This window comes from Nicotiana tomentosiformis, chromosome 10, assembly GCF_000390325.3.
Source record: "Nicotiana tomentosiformis chromosome 10, ASM39032v3, whole genome shotgun sequence".
NCBI classification, from domain to species: Eukaryota; Viridiplantae; Streptophyta; class Magnoliopsida; order Solanales; family Solanaceae; genus Nicotiana; species Nicotiana tomentosiformis.
This window is the reverse complement of record NC_090821.1, coordinates 12,266,761-12,289,235: the sequence shown is the minus strand read 5'-3', so window position 1 is coordinate 12,289,235 and position 22,475 is coordinate 12,266,761. Positions and strand designations below refer to the sequence as shown.

The following is a 22,475-nucleotide window of genomic DNA, read 5'->3' as shown; positions in this document are numbered from 1 at the left end:
CTAAGAAAGGTCACCCTCAACACCTGAAATCCGAATGAAGGGAAACTGGGTTCGAATTGGGAAGGACCGTATCAGGTTCTCGAAATCTTCGAAAAAGGATCCTATAAGCTCGGTATGATAAACGGCAAACAACGACCGAGCAATTGGAAAATCGCACCTAAAGCGATACTACTGCCAAGGTATGACCCTCTCATGTTCATTTGTATTTCGAAACTAATCTTTATTGGTGTTTGACCAGACACATGAATGGATTCTTCAACTCAAAGCCTTTAGGTCTGAAAGCACGCGTTGCACTCTTTTTCCCTTAGATCGGTTTTGTCCCAAATGGGTTTTTCGGCTAGGTTTTTAATGAGGCAACCATTGATCGTGTTAACTTAGAGAAATTCAACAATATTCGAGGCCTCTTTACAACCAACGTCAAATACTGGGGGGCATTGCCCTCAAATATATCAAGTTCGATGCAAGGAAACTACTTCATGGCAACAGGGTCTCAACAGGAAAAGTTTGTAAGGGCCAAATGGTCAAACGAACCATGCCCGCATAGTTTGCTCGAGCCCTGGCACAAAACATGTACACATGTATGATGACATATAAAGAGAAATTTCTCCTTTACCGATATCTCATATCTCAGAAAGGTTCTTCTGCTTCATATTCTTGATCTATTATGTAAATAGGCTTAAGGGCCAGCCATGACCGGAGTTCGAATGATTACCCCATAAATCGGGGACTGCCATCCAAAAAATCAATGAGATCGAATTACATAAAGCCTAAGGGCTGTCTTTTACTTCGAGTTCGAGCAAACTCACTCGACCATAAGCCTAAGGGCTTCTTTTTACTTCGAGTTCGAGCAAACACTCAGTCGACCATAAAGCCTAAGGGCTGTTTTTTACTTCGAGTTCGAGCAAACACTCACTTGACCATAAAGCCTAAGGGCTGTTTTTTACTTCGAGTTCGAGCAAACACTCACTCGACTATAAAGCCTAAGAGCTATTTTTTACTTCAAATTCGAGCAAACACTCACTTGACCATAAAGCCTAAGGGCTGGTTTTTACTTCGAGTTCGAGCAAACACTCACTCGACCATAAATCCTAAGGGCTATTTTTTACTTTGAGTTCGAGCAAACACTCACTCGACCATAAATCCTAATGGCTGTTTTTAACTCGAGTTCAAGCAAACACTCACTCGACCATAAAGCCTAAGGGCTGTCTTTTACTTCGAGTTCGAGCAAACACTCACTCGACCATAAAGCCTAAGGGCTATTTCTTACTTTGAGTTAGAGCAAATATTCACTCGACCATAAAGCCTAAGGGTTGTTTCTTACTTCGAGTTCGAGCAAACACTCACTCGACCATAAAGCCTAAGGGCTATTTTTGTACTTCGAGTTCGAGCAAACACTCACTCGACCATAAAGCCTAAGGGCTGGTTTTTACTTCGAGTTCGAGCAAACACTCACTCGACCATAAAGCCTAAGGGCTATTTTTTATTTCGAGTTCGAGCAAACACTCACTCGACCATAAAGCCTAAGGTCTGTTTTAATTTGAGTTCGAAAAATCATTCTCACTCGACTGTAAAGCCTAAGGGCTACCTTAATTCGAGTTCGAGAAATCATTCTCACTCGACTGCAAAGCCTAAGGGCTACCTTAATTCGAGTTCGGGAGACCATTCTCACTCAACTGTAAAGCCTAAGTGCTACCTTGATTCGAGTTCAGACTATTGCCCCGAATCGGGGACTACGTATCAAGCTTAAAGGCTACTCTGCTTCAAGTTTGAACAAATTATTTCATTTGACATCTATTTATCAAGTCTAAAAGCCATCTCAGTTCGAGTTAGAACATTCACTCGGGGACCACCTATAAGAAACGGTCGAGTACAGTACCTGCTATCGGTCCTTACTCTCTCAATATTGGACCTTCAAATAATTATTCCATGCTAAGGCACTTTTGACCTTTGTATAAATTAACAAAAAAGGCGAAAGATTCAGAAGTATAGAAGGAAGAAAGTTTTATATATATGTATCAAAAATCATTTACAAGGGCACCATGGCCTGATCAAGTTTCTCCACAAAAGATAAAAACGGTCTTAAAATAAAACACGAAAAAAAAACTAAAGGACTTAGTCCTCTCTAGGAGCATCATCTTCACCCTCGAGGCCTCGAGCTATGGGAAAAGCCAACATTTTAGTTTCAGCTTCAAGCTCCTTAGCTTTCTCAATCTCGGCTGTAAGATCGAAGCAACGAGCATGAATATCTTCGAGAGTCTCCCTTCGAGACTGGCATTTAGCATGCTCGGCAACCCAGTTTGCCCAAGCTTGAGCAGCTTCAGCAACCTCCTTTGCTCGAACCTGAGCAGCTTCGGCATCAGATCAATAAATGGCCACCATTGCATCAGCATCGGCCATGGTTTTCTCGACCTCCGATTTGGTCGCTGCAAGTTCTGTGGATAGTCTCTCTCGATCAGAATTTGCTGAGCTCAACCGAGACTGGAACTCCTCGATTTTCTTGGCTTGCACCACAACTTTCTCTTTCAAGCTTTGGAGTTAAGCCTCAGCCGATGCTAGTTGAGCTCGGGCGACCTCCTTTTCTGAGGCAAGGCGATCCATGTTCTTTTTCCACTCTTCGGCCTCGGCCTCACTACGTCCAATTCAACACAAAGTTGCCTGATCATGTCGAACTTTTGTTGGACCTTTAGAACCGAACTATTATCCATCACGCCCGAGGCAATGTCATTAATTTCAAAGATTCTTATTACCTGCTCGGACAAATCGGCTTGCTCTTTCCGAGCCGCTTCTAGCTCAGCCCGAAGTCCCTTTGCTTCTCCTTCTATCTGCTCACCAAGAAGCTTGAAAGCATCTTTCTCCTCGGTGATACTTCGGCTTTTCGGCTTCATACCGGCTCAGCTCCCTTCGGGATCGGAGGAACGCTTCGTGATAAAGCGCAGAAGCCTACAAGAATACAGAAAAAGGGATTACACAGGGAAAGAAAAAACACAAGTATGAAAATTGGCAAAGAAAATATGAACTTACCCGATTTAGGGCATGTTGGGCTTCGTTGAAAAGGCGAGGCGCTCCCACCTCTCTCGAGCTATTCTTCGGAGCCTCCAAGTCACTCGGACCGGTGAGATCTTCTACCCCGATAAAATAACCACGGAAAGGATCCTCCTCTCCATGGGCTCCCTCCCCGTGATAAGTCTCCACATCTTGAGCGTCACGAATCATCGACTGGGAAAATGAAGGGAAGGAGGGGGAATCCCCGATCTCTATAGCTCCGAGTAAGTCTTTTTGGGCGCCGCCTCCGTCTTGGGGAGCCTCAAGCTCGATTCGCACACCGGCATCCACAGCTTCTTTGACGGTCTCTTTCCCCGGAGGCAAAACATCCTCGGTCCCCCTTAGATTGGGAACTTGGGTCAAAGTATCCTCCTCGACCTCATCAAGCCTGGATGGAGCAGTATCAACTCCCACTGATACCGAAGTATTTTGAGTATCGGTACTAGCCCGTGTATGGGCCACCAGCCAGGAATCACTTTCTTCTTCTTCTTCTTCTTCTTCTTCTTCTTCATCCCTTAGACTCAGGACCGACTCCATAGTCAAAGGGATTGTATTCACCTTGGGTTTAAGAGCCACTCTCTTCTTGGGTTTTTTACCCTCAGAGTCCGAGGCCCTTTTTCTCTTAACCACCTTCTCCAGTTTTGAGATAGGAGGTAAAGCTTCTCAATCACCTGATGGGGGTCTCATAACCGCATCTTTTCTGAGAGTCATCACCTGAAAGGTTTACCATGAGTACGAGCCTCCCACCGGCCCTTTGACAAATCGCGCCATGCGCTCACGGCATATGTTGACGTCGAAATGAGGCTGCTGACCTGATTCTTGAGATGGGGAACCGCACCCGGCATCGAAGCAATGGCTGTGTCAAGAAAAACTCTGATAAGAAAATATGGAGAAGTAAAAACAACAAAACTAAAAACGGAATCACACTTGCGGTTCATATTCCATTTCTCGGGAAATGGCATACTCTCAGCCGGGATTAGGTCCGAGGTCTTCACTCGAACGAACCGGCTCATCCATCCCCGATCTTTGTCTTCATCTATCCTCAAGGTGAACGCCTTGGTGGCCCGGCGTTGAAGCTTTATCAGCCCACCTCGGTAAAGATGTGGACTATATAATCTTACGAGATGGTCGAGGGTGAAGGTAAGCCCGTCGATTTTGCTTAGAAAGAAACAGAGCAGTATTACAATCCTCCAGAAAGAAGGGTGTATTTGGCCGAGGGTCACTTAGTACTTCTTGCAGAAGTCGATGATGACCGGATCGAGGGGACCCAGCGTGAAAGGATAAGTGTAAACACTCAAGTGCCCTTCCACGTGGGTAGTGATCGCTTCCTCCGGTGCCGATATCACAACCTCTTTATTTTCCCAACCACAATCTTTCTTCACCAAATCAAGAAGGCTTTGGGGTATCGAGCATATATATCTCGATACCGGCTCACATCGACCAACAACCGATGAGGGTTTCTTGACCTTAAAATTGAAATCGATAACACATCCCCCGGGAACGAGTTCTTCAAGGCATGGCTCCACCACTAATTTCTCACCGGCCGGCCGAGATGAGGAAGCACCCTCTTTCTGAGGAACGATTTTAGATATCTTGGCCATCTAAATTTTCAAGAACAAAGAAGATAGGAAATTGAAATATTTTGGTGTTCAGTGAAGAACAAGCGAAGAAATTTTTAAAAACCTGAAAATAGAGAACTTTGGAAAAGGCGAAGAACTGTGAAGGTTGGAATGAAAAGATTTGAAGGTAAAGGTTTAAAATGATGAAGAAGAGGGCTATTTATAGATTTCAAAGTGACGGTTCAAAATTGGCAGTGGCCGACCATCGACTGACGCGCATTTAATACCTTGGTAACTGGACCGACGGGACATTTGTTACATATGTCACAATCGGGCTCGATGCAAACGTCAGTATGTATCTAGTTAGAGGTTGAAAAATCACATCATTTCTCGCCACCTTATTTTTGAGAAATGAGGGGACTATCTTTATACGGTCAAAACTGAGTTTCCCATTCGTGTGTTTAATCAAGATTGGAGCATGATAGACCGAAGATCGTCATTATAATATCGAGCTATGATGTGAAGTTGTGTTATCGAGCTCAAGATTCAGAGACCGATCAATACCGAGTTCGAGTCAATATCGAGCTCAAAACCCCGAGACCGATCGATCTCGAGTCAATATCGAGCTCGAGACCAATACAGAGACCGACCAAGATCGAGATTGAGTTAAGGGACAAAAAAGTCGTTATAGCCGCATTTAGGGAGAGAATCTCGGCGGAAATTAAGGAAAAGCTAATTAATTAATTTATTATGGGATCCCCAATATGTATTTTTAATTATATCTAAAGTAGGATTCCTCCACTATATTAAGAGTGGTTATCATTCATTGAGGGGGGATTTTTCATTTATTCACAGATTGACATTCATACATTCATACACTCTTACATTTCAGAGATTATTGAGATTTACACACATATAGTAAATATTATCCTTTTTTGGGTTTTGGACATTGATTCATCTTGTTCATTTATCAATTATTCTTTACTCAAATTTGGTTTGTATTCATTCTTTTTTACAGTCAATATTCGATATATTTCTACTTATTTTTTCAATTTGTACCAAGTTATACCACGTATCCTTAGAACCACGTATAAATTCAACTCTATCCGTTTTTCGGGTAAACCATTAGCTAAACGATCATATTTCTTTTCCATTTTGACATGTATTCAAGTTGGGAATTCTTCTTTCATTATTTTAGATTATTTTGTTTGATAATTAGGGATTACCGTTTTGCTTCGTTTCTAGAAGATTTTCTTATTTTTATTTTAGAAGAAATCTACTCGTGGACTAAGTGATACCTATTACAAATTTGGTCCGAATAACACTGTTAAAAAAAATTGTAAATGACACAATATTTAGTACTTTAAAATTGATATTGTAAATAACACAATATTAATTTATTTATTCTCATAATATTTATTACTTTAAAATTAATTAAAATGTTGCTTTTAAAATTATTTCCTATTTGAACTAAGTAGGAATTTCTAATATATCGGACTTTAAAATCAATTAAATTTTATCTTATATACATTTTTTTTTCTTATTTGAATTATTTAATATACCTATAGTACATCCATATTACTTTTGCCAAGGATTCATCTACACGGTAAATTTAAGTTCTTTCCAAGTCATTACAAAATTTTAAGAAGATTTCTAGATTCAGTATTATGTTTATTTTTTTTTTATGTACGTCAAGAATCATTAAAAGAAAGGTTTATATATTCAAGTTTTATGTAGAATGAGTTTGTTCATTTTTGAACGACTAGATTATATAACAATATTTCACATGTAGTGACAAATTAAAATTACACATATATTTAACCATTACTATTTATTAGATTAAGATAAAAAAAATTGTATCTAAAAATACTTTAATTACCTAATGAATTTTAAAATTACAAAGATGAGAAATAAAGACATTTATATAAATTTTATAATGACTAACACGATACGTGCGAAGCACTAATCTATATCTATTTTATATCAAATAAAATTATAACTAGAATAAATCTCAATTGAATATACTGACTGAAGATTGAGAATTTCTATTGAACTAGTTTATTTTTTTATTGAGTGATAAACATAGGATCAATATTCATCATTTTCAGGAATATATATTTTATTTTATAACTCAAACACAATATTTAACATTACATGTGCACTTTTTAAAAAGTCTTTTATTCATTGTGATAGTGTACATGCGTAACGCGCGTAACATAAGACTAGTTTATCTTAATTATGGGAATTATTTAATTCCGACCTCTATAGCTAGTACATTTCATCGGTTAGAACCATTTCACTCAACACATTTCAGAAGAACAATTGCAACACACAACCGAATTCCCATAAACACAGAATATGCAAACTTACGAGTCGTAGTCTAAACCGCCATAACTCTTCCGGGATCTATTTACACATAACAAGGCCATCAGAATCAAATACCTCCAAATCAATCAAATTACGGTGGTTGTCAAGCCCGCACGTATAACCACAAATCACTTGTATAACTTAACACAATGCACCGCATAATTCGTATGCCCATAGTACACCTCATAACCGGATGCCCATAGTACACCTCATAATGCCAATAAGCCCTGATCCAACCCTCACGATACCGCAACGATGAAAGCGACTCGTAGATGCTGATAACCGCCTGCCAAATCGATAAATCATGGAGTCTCTCCGCTTGACAAGAACCATTACCTCATTCTGAACTGAATAGTAACATTTTCTCTTTAATATGCCTTACATAAATTCGATCGCACTGATCTCAGGTCCAATAACCTCATCTCACCCAGTACAAGCTCTTCGGGCAATAAGCCAACTCAAACACCGTCTAAAATCTCATATGACTCCATCAATGTGCCAACAAGCTACAACTCGAATATGACCCATAAGGAAGAATGAACTCTGATACCCAATCCACGTAACGAATAAAACAGCTGAACATATGCTATGAACCTATCTCAGAGATGAGAAACAAGGCACACAAAATAAGTATAAGGAACCGTACTCAATATCTCACTGTTGCGGCGTGCAACCTACTCCACACATGATACCGTTGTGGCATGCAACCCGATCCACACATGATACCGTTGCGGCGTGAAACCCGATCCAAACATGATACCCGTGGCGGCGTGCCACCCGATCCATGGATAATAATCAATAGGAAAAATACCCACCAAACCATAATGCTCAAACCCACGAAATGGCGGAATATCAACCACAAGCATGCCAAGTGCATAAATACAACCCTGGGGAGACGGATAGCACCATGCTCTACAAAACTCGAGCTCGACTAAGGTGCAATAAACAACCTGCATCTTGAGAACCATCTCGCTCATATAACACCACAAGCTACATAGGAACACAACACACGTGTGAATAATTAAGCCGTCTCACAACCCACGTGGCATAAAAGAGTAGCACCAAAAATAGACTAAGTCAGGAATATCATCATCCACGCCCGAACACTCATCCATAAGCAATGCTATGTTGAATAAGCATATCTGATATGGTATAAAATATACATTCACATAAGGCCTACCCACATACCTCAAAGTCGATTTTGATCATCCCAAAATAGGTCAATGACCATCCAAAGATCCACAATGACCCTCTACATGACACATACGATCAACCGTCAAATCGGGAACAACTTCCACAATCCACAACCAAAGGAATAGAGCACATCTCGGTCATAACCTCTCCCGTTGGCGGCAGTACCAAAATCTTCATACCTTATTTCAATCTCTAACAATCAAATGACTAACACATCACGCTTATACCATCTCCCTGATGGACATACTCCCACAACCTTTCGTACCAGGTAGTAAAATCTGAACATCAATGGCTATTGACCATGCTATTTCTATAACATTAGTCAAGCATCCGCATTTCAATACCCAATATTTTTACCACAAAACTGACCACCCTCAGGCTGCTCGAAAATAGTGCCATTGTACTCTGAACATCTTAAATCCTCCCTCACTCATCCGAGCTTATGAAATTCTTATCAACATCGAACCCCAACCTTCATCCCCGACTTCCAAGTACAAGAATTTCATCATAACCTCTGGACCACAAATAGAATAAATACTTCATCAGCTAGAACCCTTTCACTCAACACATTTCAGAAGAACAATTGCAACATACAACAGAATTCCCATAACCGCAGAAAATGCAAACCTCCAAGTCGTAGTCTAAACCGCCATAACTCTTCCAGGATCCATTTACACATAACAAGGCCATCAGAATCAAATACCTCCAAATCAATCAAATTACAGTGGTTGTCAAGCCCGCACGTACAACCACGAATCACCTGCATACCTTAACACGCCGAAGGAACTGATCATTTCCACGACCATGATGATTCAGACCATTACTAACTGACTCAACTTCTTTCAATTTACTATTGACTTGCGTTTGAAATAATAGTTCTATTCAAATAACGGACCCCAAACAAAACTTATCCCGAGTGACCCCAAATCACGAGACCACATCGTCTCAATACCCATCAGCCATCTCATACCCTCCCCATGCACTTTAATACTTGAACCTACTAGAACCATTGTTGAGAGTCACCCACTCTGACCTGGTCCCGAATATAACTAACTCTAGTGCTCCACTAGCACATGAACACTCCCAAAGAAGTAACCGGATGAATTGCTTTCTTTGTACATCACATTCACAAGAAGCATAAACTCTGAGTCATCCCAACATCTGCACGCGAATAGATAATGTTAAATGTAGCACATATACATCAAATTCCTTACATGTAATACCCTCGATGTTTCCTCACCTTAGTCATAACTAATCTATAACTCTACCCATAACCCGATACTGCCAAGCCACACAACCACGCTACCCAATCGTAGACGGTGGGCTCCCTTATTTAGCTTTAGGCTACAATCACATTAATCCAGAACTCGCAATAACTCCTCCTCCTCAGTTACAATGATCTCGCACTGCTACTCGCCAAATTTCATGCAATCTTTTGTTAAGATTTTCATTCAAAAAATTCCGAATTATCAGCCACAATCACACATTCGACCTCCTGACAGTCGTACCATCTGCTTCAAGATATCTAAGCTCACATCGCAATATATGCCTCCCGCTGGGTAGAAAGTAGAACTCTTCGTAGGAAGTTCTTCTAAATCACGCAACCGCTAACCTGCTTACAGGAGATAGCCCACCTGTGTAATTCCACATCGACATCTTCCAACGACATTGCTCTGGTTACAACTACCACGAAATCTGTAAACCTTCCCGAGCCCATGCTCGTCCACCGGATATAAGAGTCCGTTCATTCCCCATTAGCATCAACCAAAGTTCCAACTATACATTCCTAAACTCGAAGTCATGTTGTATCCCAAATGATAATCAGGCTTTCACACCCCTCTTCGTTCCAAGCAAACTCATTTCTGTCATATTCAAACTTCTTCAGTACAGTAGCCACCATCCCAAATGCAATTCATAGACTTAGTCATTGTCTCCCCAAATCTCTCTAAACTTTCTCAAAGCATGTGGCTATCCCACCACAGAATCCATATGATACTCTGCCACTCCCACTTCCCTTGAACCATCTCCTTAAGAAACTACTCGGCCTATGTTGTTCATACTGGACCTTCTAGCAATTCAACCATCGTGAGACACCTCCCACCATGTCCTTCCTCCTCCTTCGCTGCCAAAATACTGCCTCAAATCATAATCCATCTTTGTAGCACCCAAAACGGATAAATTGCCACCAACTCTGAGCCTCCATAAATATCATCTCTCTCGAGCCCTCAACATTAGAAACACCGATTCGGCTCTGAAGCTACCATACACCGCCATCTCTAATAATCGATGCTTAGGCACCATTCCATAACATCCTGCCCCGAAGATAAATCAAAGGATACCATAACACCAATGAGCCTTAATGCATTTCAACAAGGACGATGACACCACACCACAATGAGAATTCCACCACGTTCGAAAATATCAAGTCGTGCTACTCCATCAACTAAGGCATGAACATCCATAGTTCAATTGCCTTTCCTCCACTGGAATTAAATGCGGAACCTCTAAACCATGAACTGAGTAATTCTCCTTTTGAGCCGCTCACTGCCGCGATGCATAAATAATCACCTTACCACAAGACGACGATAATAGTTCGCTCGAATATGCAGGGAGAAACATCATGCACCACGTATGCAGTACCACTACAACTCCTTGATGCCCAATTGATAATGAGCGCTCAACATCGTATAAGAATGAGTAGGAAGGAAATGAAGGCATAAGTTTCAATGGAATCAAACCGCACGATGAGGAAACAAGAAGGGAAGTGCTCCTAACAGCCCTGTAGCCTCATGAAGATAAGTACACATGTCTCAGTACCAATCCGCAAAACTCTACTAAACTCGCTCATGACTCGTGTGACCCAAGTAAACCTAGAGCTCTGATACCAAGTTGTCATGACCCAAAATCCACTATAGGTCGTGATGGCATCCAACGTCGCCGTTAGGGTTGAACTACAAACTTAATTATTCATTTTATTAATTTTGAAATCATGAATTTTATTAAATAAATAAATTTATGCATTTAAAATCATGGATACATACACAATTAGTAATATATAAAGATGAAAGGTGACAATGTTGTGCAATCCCATAAAAATATCAACTAAAATATCCCAAAACCCGGTGTCACAAGTGAATGAGCATCTGCTAAAGAGTGAAATAATAATACAACATATGTCTGGAATAAAAAATAGACAGGATAATGTAAATATATAAGATGGAGACTTTGAGGGTTGCAGTGCGTAGCATAAAAAGAAACTCACCATAAAGTCCCCTCAGTAGTTTCACCCACACGCCAGGATGACCACCAAATGAACCTGTCAGATCTTGCACGTTCAGTGCAGAAGTGTAGCGTGAGTACGTAAATCAATGTATACCCAGTAAGTATCTAGCCTAACCCCTGAGAAGTAGTAACGAGGGGTCGACATCGATACTTACTAGTAGTCCAATAAATAAAATGCAGGAATCATAAGCAGGCATGAAATACAACAGGATCAATAGTATAAGGATTTGTAGATAACGAAATCCGTTAACAAATATTATCAGTTTAAATATCCCCAAGTGCCACATGCCACCTCAACAAATAAGAACCATTAATTAGATATCCGATCTCATGTCATAAAGAGGATATTACATAATTTCCATGTTTAATTAAGAGCGTAGTCTCGTGGGTATTCGGACTCCAAGCGATATTACGCGCGAATTATACCGAGGTCGTTCGGCCCAATCCACATAGTAGTGTACATACACTACCGGGATGGTACGACCCGTTCCATGGAAGCATCTCATATATACATATACTACCGAGGCGTTCGGCCCGATCCCCAGAAAGAGAAGGAACTTATCGATTTACGAATCACATATTTACTATACAGGGTCAGAGACATAACGTAAACATGATATTTATCATCAATCGATTATCCTGCCAAATAGCTTACGGAATTGAGATTCGACCTAACATGATCTTTATCAGCTTTTACTTATAGTCTTCAAAGAATTAAGCTAACAATTAAATTCAAGTAATACAAGTTATTGCATGGTAAAGTCCTAGGTCTACCTGGGCATAAACATGAATCTAGCTACGTACGGACTCTCGTCACCTCGTACGTACTTAGCCCCCACAACAAGTAGCACATATCAAATATATCACCTAGGGGGTAGTTTCCCCCTCACAAGGTTAGACAAGAGACTTACCTAGCTCCGGAGTTCCATAAACGGCTCAAGCGCTTCTCTAACACCTCAAACCGATGCCCATCAATCCGAAATTAGTCAAACAACATGCGAATCAATCAAAATATACTCCAATGCTTATAATTTAACAATTTATAGCAATCCCCAACTCCGCTCGAAAAGTCAACAAAGTCAATCCTCAAGCTCACATGCCTAGATTCCGAAACGTTTCGAAAATAAACATTACTCGTAACACCACCAACTCAAATATATCATTTATTCTTAATTCCATGTCTTATTTCGTGATCAAAATCCAAAAATATAATTTCTAGGGTTTCTTCAAAATCTCCATAATTTTCCCCAATTTGCATGTTCACATCCATGTATAATTCATGTGTAGTTCATGTATTTAACTCACAATGTGTAGAAGTCACTTACCTAGTGATGGATGACAAAAAAGCTCCTTCAAAATCACCCAATCTGGCTCCCATGAAAGATAATGAAGTGAAAATGAGCCAAGCCTCTGATGTAAAACAACACTGCCCAGCCCGACCTTCTTCGCGAACGTGGCCTTACCCTCGCATTCCCGAAGAGAAACCTCCTACACCAAATCTAGGGGACGTGAATGCGATGCCTCACCAGGCCATCTCTTTGCGAACGCGACCACTCCACCGCGAACGCAAAAGCCAAGCTTCCAAGTCTAGCCTTTTCCCCTACGCGAATGCGATAGCCTGACGTGAACGCGATGCTCATCCGCCCACACCTTTGCGAACACGTGTCCCAATCACGAACTCGATGAACAAAAATCCTTCTGCTCAAATCCTTCTTTGAGAATGCGAGAAACCCTATGTGTTCGCGATGAACAACACCAGAACTAACAACATCAACAGCAAAACATAGAGAAATGATCTGAAAACACCCCGAAACTCACTTGAGGCCCCCGGGATCCCGTTCAATCACACCTACAAGTCCCAATACTTTATTTGAACTTATCTAAAAGCTCAAAACGCCACGAATAACATCAAAATTATAAATCGATGATCAAAATCATTATTTTAACTTTCAAATACTCAAATTTCGACGAACGTGTCTGAATCATACTTAAATATTTCGGAATGGCACCAAACCTTATGTACAAGTCATAAACCACAATACGAACCTATTCCAAGGCTCGGAATCCCAAACGGATATCAATAACATCAAAGTCCACTTCAAATAAAATTTAAAAATTTCTAAAACCTTCAAAATGCCAACTTTCCACAATAAGCGTTGAAATACTCCCGAAGCATCCTATACTCAACCGGAACATACGCCCAAGTTCAAAATTATCATACAAACCTATTGGAATCTTCAAATCCTGATTCTGAGGTTGTTTACTCAAAAGTGAAATCTTGGTCAACTCTTCCAACTTAAAGCTTTCAAATTGAGAATTTTCCATCCGAACTTCCCGAAATTCAATTCTGACTACGCGTACAAGTCATAAAACATGAAGCAAAATTACTCGAGGACTCAAACCGCTGAACGATGCGCTAGAGCTCAAAACGGCTGGTCGGGTCATTACAGATTTTGTATATGTCTCATGAAATAAGTTAAGCAAATGTCTAAGGAAATAACTAATGATTTAAATTATCAGTAATTTAATTGATTTGATTAGTATATCTGAATCTTAACAGGGAAAGCTAAATAAGGTTTAATGAAAGAATTTTTAAATTGAACCGAGGAGTGCCATTGTAAATTTATAGTGGAATAATTCGTAATTTATTATGATAGTATTAATTCGGATATTTTGAATTAAGTCAATAATAGGAAGTCTCGTTAATTAAATTATGTGATCCCTGTTGTTCCTGAATAATTAGGAATTAAAGGGAATCATATTTTTTGGTGAAAATTAAAAACCCAACGTGTTTGGGAAAAGATTTTAAACCATAAAACCCATTGCTATATAATGGGTCTTATTCATTAAGGAGGCTACATTTTTACTATACGTTTTCTATGGAAAACATTTGCCCACATGATTTTTAAAATTCCTAGTATTATTTGGGTAACATAGCAGAAAATTGTGGAGCTCAAGGATGATTTTGTGGATGGTTTTTGCTCATGCTTAGAGGTTTTTTGTAATCGCGATCACGCTTCAAGTGATAAGTATCGATTTGACGTTTGATTAAAATATGTGATTATATATTATCTATATTAGATGCAAACAATCGTGATTATTTACTTGGGTTGTTTATAACTGTTATCCCTCGTTTATCTTTATTTATGTTCATTTATACCGTAGTTGTAGACTTGTAGGCATCCAAACTATAGATTCAAACTTGGGAAAAGAAATGCAGTATTATATTGCTTTCTTCATTTTGTCTTCTTTTGTCTTAGAACTAATTATTATATTAAAGTATATGCATTCGCAAATTTCTAGCTACTTACATAGATATACGAATGTAGAGGGAAATGTAGTCCTCCTTGCACTTGCAATGTTATATGAATTGTAACATGTTTAGCTGTGTACAAGGATATCAAACTGATGGTTTGGGCTGATTTTGTACAGGTTAAAATAGACTGGGTCAATATTTTTGACACTCAAATAATATTACACAGGCTGCGTACTCTCTTTCAGTGTCAAAAATGTTGTACTCATATAGGTAAAGTAAAATTGTATTTTCAGTACCTAACTTCGTGACTTTAGTCCAACTTTATATATTTGCATTCTTATTGCTTAATTTATAGGTTTCATGCCTTGTCTGTTTTTATCAGTTGTAATTTGCACACAATATATCATAACTTTATGAAAAGAAAGGTGTAAAAATGAGACATCCTCTAATTAATTTTCCATTTTGAACCGAAAAGTGACATCGTGTCTTGCACATGACCTATTTATAAAGGTTTTTGAGGATTCAGAACTCATTTTCATTTTTAGATTAACTTGTGAAGTCTGTAATGTATTGTCGATATTGATGCAAGACATATCTCTTTTGGAGTTGTACTTCTATTAATTATAAGAAAGCGTGTAGTACCTATTTTACTAGCTTAAACTGAGTTTATCTTCCCTGGTAAAGAGTATAATTAATATCACAGAGGCTATGGATCAACAAGCAAAATACGCTAACTTGAATATGGACCAAGCAAAATACGCTAAATGTTCAATACGCAAGCCGCACCCCATCCTATTCATTTTTGTTTTCCTTCCTCTTAAAATTTGTTTTGTGTGTGTGTGCGTGGGGGGGGGGGGGGGGGTGGAGATCAGCTCATGTAGAATATGTTAATCCTGGGTTCAAAATAAAAATGTGAAAAGACAACAGTAAGAAAAAAGTTCCAAACCCAATAGAACGGTAGGGGGTGGAGATCAGCTCATGTAGAATATGTTAATCCTGGGTTCAAAATAAAAATGTGAAAAGACAACAGTAAGAAAAAAGTTCCAAACCCAATAGAACACTATGTTTTTTTAAGGAATTTAATCCCCTCACATTGCCTACGGTTTTAGATTAATTTCTCTCAAGATAGAAAGGAATACTATTATGTAATACTGATAATAGAAATTATAGAACTTCAGTGAACTCAACAAACGGCAGCAAATCACACGATGGACGCTTACATTTTTGTTTTGAAAACTATGCAATATGTATTAAAAGTACAAGAGGGGAGGGGGAGGGGGTGAATTGTTATCCTTTCTTTTTGTCACTAAGTAGTTGACTGGTTTGTCAATTAGTCGACTAAGATTAGATGCGAAGTAAATAGAAAATACAGTAAATTATCACGACCCGGAATTTTCACCCTCGGGACCGTGATGACGCCCAACATTTCACTTACTAGGCAAGCCAATGTTAGCTACATTTATTAACCATTTTTAACAATTCAAATCAAATGATAACAATAAAACTGAATAGTCTGAAATAGAGCGAATAAACTAATAAATAATGTAATCCAGATACAATCCCAGAAACTGGTGTCACAAAGACATGAGCGTCTAGACTACTACAGATAAAAACATAATTGTCTGAATCAAAGTAAACAACTAGAATGACAAGGAAGGGGACTTCAGGGCTGCGGACGTCGTGCATCTATACCTCGAGTCTCCATTGATAGCTAGATCCGAGCAATCTCACTCAGCGCTGCTAGGACAAACTCTGGTATCTGCACAATAAGTGTAGAGTGTAGTATGAGTACAACTGTCATGCCCCGAATCATGGCATGGGCATAACAAGACACTCGGTGCCTAACTGCATGTGACCAAGCAAACCAACTGGATGGCTGGATAACATATGGTATAACTGTAAGCTAGATATAAATATACAACATGATGATATACTAAAGAGTCTGACTGAAATATCATAAATACTCAAAGTACTGAAAAATCTGCAAGTGTAAATGAGTAGCCGACAAGGCTAACACATAAAAGACTACTAACATCTGACTGGCTGGACTATAGTCTATGAAGCCTCTAAGAATACTGAAATGCTAATTGTTTATCGGGAAAAGGTTCCCGACATACCTTACTAACTAAAATATTATAAAGACTGGAAAAAAGGATAATGTCCCGAAAGAGTGGAGCTCACCAATAGCTGATACAAGATGTCCTAGCAAGCAGAATCGTCAACCTGTAAATCGTTACCTGCATCACGAGATGCAGACCCCGGGCAAAAAGGTATGTCAGCACATTTGAATTGCACTGGTATGTAAAATAACTGAAAGAAGGAACTGTAAATACTAAAACTAAAACTGATAAATGGTAATTGATAACTGAACTAAACATAGGAAGTAAGGTTATGAATACTCCCTCTTATGAATGATGAACCACCTGTTTATCTGAATAAATAAACTGCGGCCACAAGCCCTATATATATATATGCACAAACTGCGGCCTCGGGCCCAAGTATACGTATATATAACTGTGGCCTCAGACCCAAAATGCATAAAGCATAAACTGCGGCCGCATGTCCAAATACAGGTGTTCAACATTCAGGAGTTTAGAATTAGGAACTAGGAATCATACTGAAATACATGATACTAAAATACTGAACCATACTAAGTCACATGATACTGGAATGCTGAATAGGACTAGACTGAGACATGTGTTCATAATAAATTAATTTGTCATAAGTGAAACTCATAGGATATTGAACAATTATGAAACTATTCCATCTAGAGAATAGAAGTTCTACAACTATTGATGGAACTAAAGCATAATTACTTTCTGAGAAAACTCGTAACAATCATAAAGAATGGGACGTAGGGAGAACCATAAACATTCTCAAACATAAAGAGAGTTAGCCTCACATACCTTAACTCTGGCCCTTTTTATGAGTATCATAACGTTTGTCGTCTCTTTCACAATATTCTATGGAAATGTATATCAAGAGGAACCAAAATTAGTGTTAAGGCTCATGTTTTGGTAACTTTGGAATTTTATCAAACACATTTTGGGCGTAAAGTCTCGTAGCCCTCATTAATGTTGTTTTCTTCACCCCAATTCTCATTTTACTACTTTTAGGTGATTCTACAATCCCAAATAGTTGTAATTAACAACATTTCTAATCATGCAAATGATTATAATAATCTTAAGTCAACAACGCAAAACTCTAGCATAGTTCATTTGATTCCCTTTATCAAACCCATCTATTATTCTCCCAAAAACTCATTAATTCATAGTTATAACTGATTAGGGAGTAGAAGCATTACCTTTTCGAAGTTTAATCCTCTTGAATTCGAGTTCTAGGGTTTCTTTTCTCAATAATGGCATCTCAATCGAATATCTAATGATTTGAAGGATTTACCCATATTAATAAGGTGTTGGAGAATTGAAATTAACTTACAATCATCTTTAGAACTTACCTTGGATGATGGAGGGACCTTGGGGAAGTTAGGTTCTTGAGAGCTTCCCTTTCTAGAGTAAGTTTTCGTGTTTGGGGTGTGGGGGACGAGATAGGGCTTTATAATAAGTGAACACGTCCAAAAATTGAGGAGAAAATAAAAGTAGCTCGGATAAACATCATCGGCACGGGGCATCATCAAAGGCGCCAAAATAACAGTGCAAGGCGGCATCAGAGGCATCAAAACTACAGTGCCTTGCACTGTCAGGGGCGCTAAGGTTAATGCCCTGGACAGTGCGTTGCATTGTCTATGGTCGTGAGTTTTCATGGCCTTGCACTATCTAAGGCTGTGAATTTTCATGGCCTTGCACTATCTAAGCCAGTAAGACGGACCTCCCATAAACTTAGTCGAGTCTATCAAATTTTATGCACCTCACTCTCGGTCTTGATTCCAAAAAACTTGTTTCCACCAATACTCATCCTGATAAGACTTCACATGTTAAAAGGTCACATTAATACTCATTTAATTCATCCATAACTAATTCAGATTTACAGAGTGTTACAACAACCGACCCCGTGTACTCTGTAAGTGTCGAGCCTAACCTCGACGAAGTAGTGACGAGGCTAAGGCAGGTAACTTATAATAACCTGTACGCAATAATAATAATGATAGGAAAGACAGGAAATGGAAGTAAAGCAGTTAACTCATAAAATGAACTTGAAATCCAACTACCAGAGAGCCTAGAATAACAAGTTTCATAAACTCATCTCAAAATACCGAGGCAATTCCAACAGTCACAAACAAATACAATAAATACAATCCGTTGCGGCGCGCTGTCACGACCCGAAATTCCCAACTTTGGGACCGTGATGGCGCTTAACATTTCACTTGCTAGGCAAGCCAATGTAAGAATATAATTAGCCATTTTAACATAATTTTTAAATTTATTAATAACAAAGAAACAAATACAACAACAACAACAACAACAACCCAGTAAAATCCCACTAATGGGGTCTGGGGAGGGTAGTGTGTACGCAGACCTTACCCCTACCCCGAAGGAGTAGAGAGGCTATTTCCGAAAGACCCTCGGCTAAAGAAAAATGACAAAAGGGACAAAAAGGGAGACAATATTAGTATCACAACAACAATCATAGGATAAATAGGAACACCATGAAATCCAGAAGAAAGATGCAAAGTAAAGGGAGACAATATTAGTAAATATTAGTATCACCGCAACATCATAAGTAAAATAGGAACCTCATGAAATCTAGAAGAAAGATGTAAAGCAAAAGCGATAGCTAGTAAATAGGACCTGTACTTAAAAGAGAAATAGTAAGCCACAACATTCCCACTAGTTATCTTAAAAAAAAAAAAAAAAAAAAAACCTACATGGCTAGTCCTACCATGTTACGAAGTAAGGCACGACTCAACTACCTCCTAACCTACCACCCTAATAGTCGACCTCCACATCTTCCTATCAAGTGTCATGTCCTCGGAAATCTGGAGCCTCGCCATATCCTGCCTGATCACCTCTCCCAAATACTTCTTAGGCCGCCCTCTACCTCTTCTCGTGCCCTCCGTAACCAGCTGCTCACACCTCCGTACCGGAGCATCTGAGCTTCTCCTCTGAACATGTCCGAACCATCTAAGCCTCGCTTCCCGCATCTTGTCATCAATGGGAGCCACATGCACCTTCTCCCGAATATCATCATTCCTAATCTTATCTATTTTAGTGTGCCCGCACATCCACCGCAACATCCTCATCTCTGCTACTTTCATCTTCTGGATATGTGAGTTCTTAACAGGCCAACACTCAGCCCCATACATCATGGCCGGTCTAACCACCGCTTTATAAAACTTACCTTTGAGTATCGGTGGCACTCTCTTGTCACACAGGACTCCAGATGCTAACCTCCACTTCATCCATCCTACCCCAATACGGTGTATGACATCCTCGTCGATCTCCCCTCCCCCCTGGATAACTGAAGCAAGGTACTTGAAGCTGCCTCTACTCGGGATCACCTGCGAATCAAGCCTCACATCCACGCCCACTTCCCCTGGCTCAGCGCTGAACTTGCACTCCAGGTATTCTGTCTTCGTCCTGCTCAGCTTGAAACCCTTAGACTCAAGAGCCTGTCTCCAAACCTCCAGCCTCTCGTTAACACCGGCTCGCGACTCATCAATCAGAACTATGTCATCGGCGAATAGCATGCACCATGGCATATCCCCTTGAATATGGTGTGTTAACGCGTCCATCACTAGGGCGAATAAGAACGGACTGAGCGCAGAACCTTGGTGTAGCCCCATTACAACAGGAAAATGCTTAGAGTCGCCTCCTACTATCCTAACTCGAGTCTTAGCCCCATCATACATGTCCTTAATCGCCATAATGTAGGGAACCGACACACCTTTTGCCTCCAGGCATCTCCAGAGAATTTCTCTAGGAACCTTGTCATATGCTTTCTCTAGGTCAATAAACACCATGTGCAGATCCTTCTTCTTCTCTCTGTATAGTTCCACCAACCTTCTAACAAGGTGTATAGCTTCTGTAGTCGAACGACCCGGCATGAATCCGAACTGGTTGTCGGATACAGACACCTTTATCCTCACCCTCGCTTCAACCACCCTCTCCCACACTTTCATGGTATGACTCAGTAATTTGATACCCCTATAATTGTTACAACTCTGGATATCACCTTTGTTCTTATACAATGGAACCACCATACTCCACCTCCACTCATCCGGCATCCTTTTCCCCTTAAAAATAATATTAAACAACCTAGTCAACCATAAACCTGCTCTCCCTACACACTTCCAAAATTCCACCGGAATCTCATCTGGCCCGGTCGCTCTGCCCCTACTCATCTTACGCATAGCTCCTACGACCTCCTCAACCTCGATACGCCTGCAGTACCTTAAGTCACGGTGACTCTCGGAATGCTCCAATTCGCCTAGCACAATATCTCGATCCCCTTCTTCATCCAGAAGTTTATGAAAGTAAGTCTGCCATCTCTTCTTAATCTAGGCATCTTCCATCAATAATCTACCATATTCGTCCTTGATGCATCTCACTTGGTCCAAATCCCGAGCCTTCCTCTCTCTCAACTTGGCCAGCCGGAATAACTTCTTCTCCCCACCTTTTTCCCCCAATTCCTCGTACATACGACCATAAGCCGCAGTCTTAGCCTCTGTGACCGCCAGCTTAGCCTCCTTCCTAGATGCCTTATACCTATCCATGCACACTCGCCTCTCCTCCTCGCCTATGCTCCCCACTAACTTCAGGTACGCCGCCTTCTTTGCTTCTACTTTACCTTGGACCACTTCATTCCACCACCAGTCTCCTTTGTGCCCACCAAAGACGCCCGTCGATACCCCTAACACCTCTCTCGCAACCTTCCTAATACAGTCTGCTGTCGTTGACCACATAGTGCTTGCATCACCACTGCTCCTCCAAGCTCCTATAGCCGACAACCGCCCCTCCAACGCTTGGGTTTTATCCTTAGTTAAGGCTCCCCACCTGATTCTCGGTCTTCTTCGAGTAGACCTTTTCCTCCTCTTTAACATAATACCAACGTCCATCACCAAGCACCTATGCTGTGTCGCGAGTATCTCACCCGGAATCACCTTGCAATCCTTGCACAACCCTCTATCACACCTCCTGAGGAGGAGATAGTCAATCTGGGTCTTCGCCACTGCATTTTGAAAAGTAACCAAATGCCCCTCCCTCTTCTGAAAGCTAGAGTTCGCAATCACCAACCCAAAAGCCTTAGAGAAGTCCAACAACGATGTACCTCCTCCGTTCCTCTCCCCAAAACCAAAGCCTCCATGCACCTCGCCATAACCACCTGTGGTCGACCCAATATGCCCATTGAAATCCCCTCCTATGAATAGCTTCTCAGCAGGCGGAACCTGACGCACAATCTCATCTAACCCTTCCCAGAAGTGTCGTTTAACCTCCTTATCTAGGCCCACATACGGCGCATAGGCGCTAATGATGTTTAGGGTGCACTCTCCAACTACCAACTTAATAGTCATCAATCTATCATTCACTCGTCTAATCTCAACCACCGACTCTCTAAGTTCCCTATCCACCAAGATGCCTACTCCATTCTTACCTTTCTGGACTCCTGAGTACCAAAGTTTATACCCGTCCACGTCCCTCGCCCTCGACCCTACCCACCTTGTCTCCTGGACACACGCTATATTGACCCTCCTCTTCTGGAGGATCTTCACCAACTCTATAGATTTACCCGTCAATGTACCTACGTTCCATGACCCAATTCTCAACCTACAGACACCCTTGTTCCCTTTACCTCCCTTGCCTCCCGCCCTACCCCCT

The 22,475-nt window shown here is 40.4% G+C and overlaps 1 pseudogene; it reads right to left on the bottom strand.

The window, feature by feature from the left end:
* Positions 1–2,112: 2,112 nt before the first annotated feature.
* LOC138899767 (uncharacterized) lies at positions 2,113–22,085 on the bottom strand (annotated as a pseudogene).
* Positions 22,086–22,475: the final 390 nt, after the last annotated feature.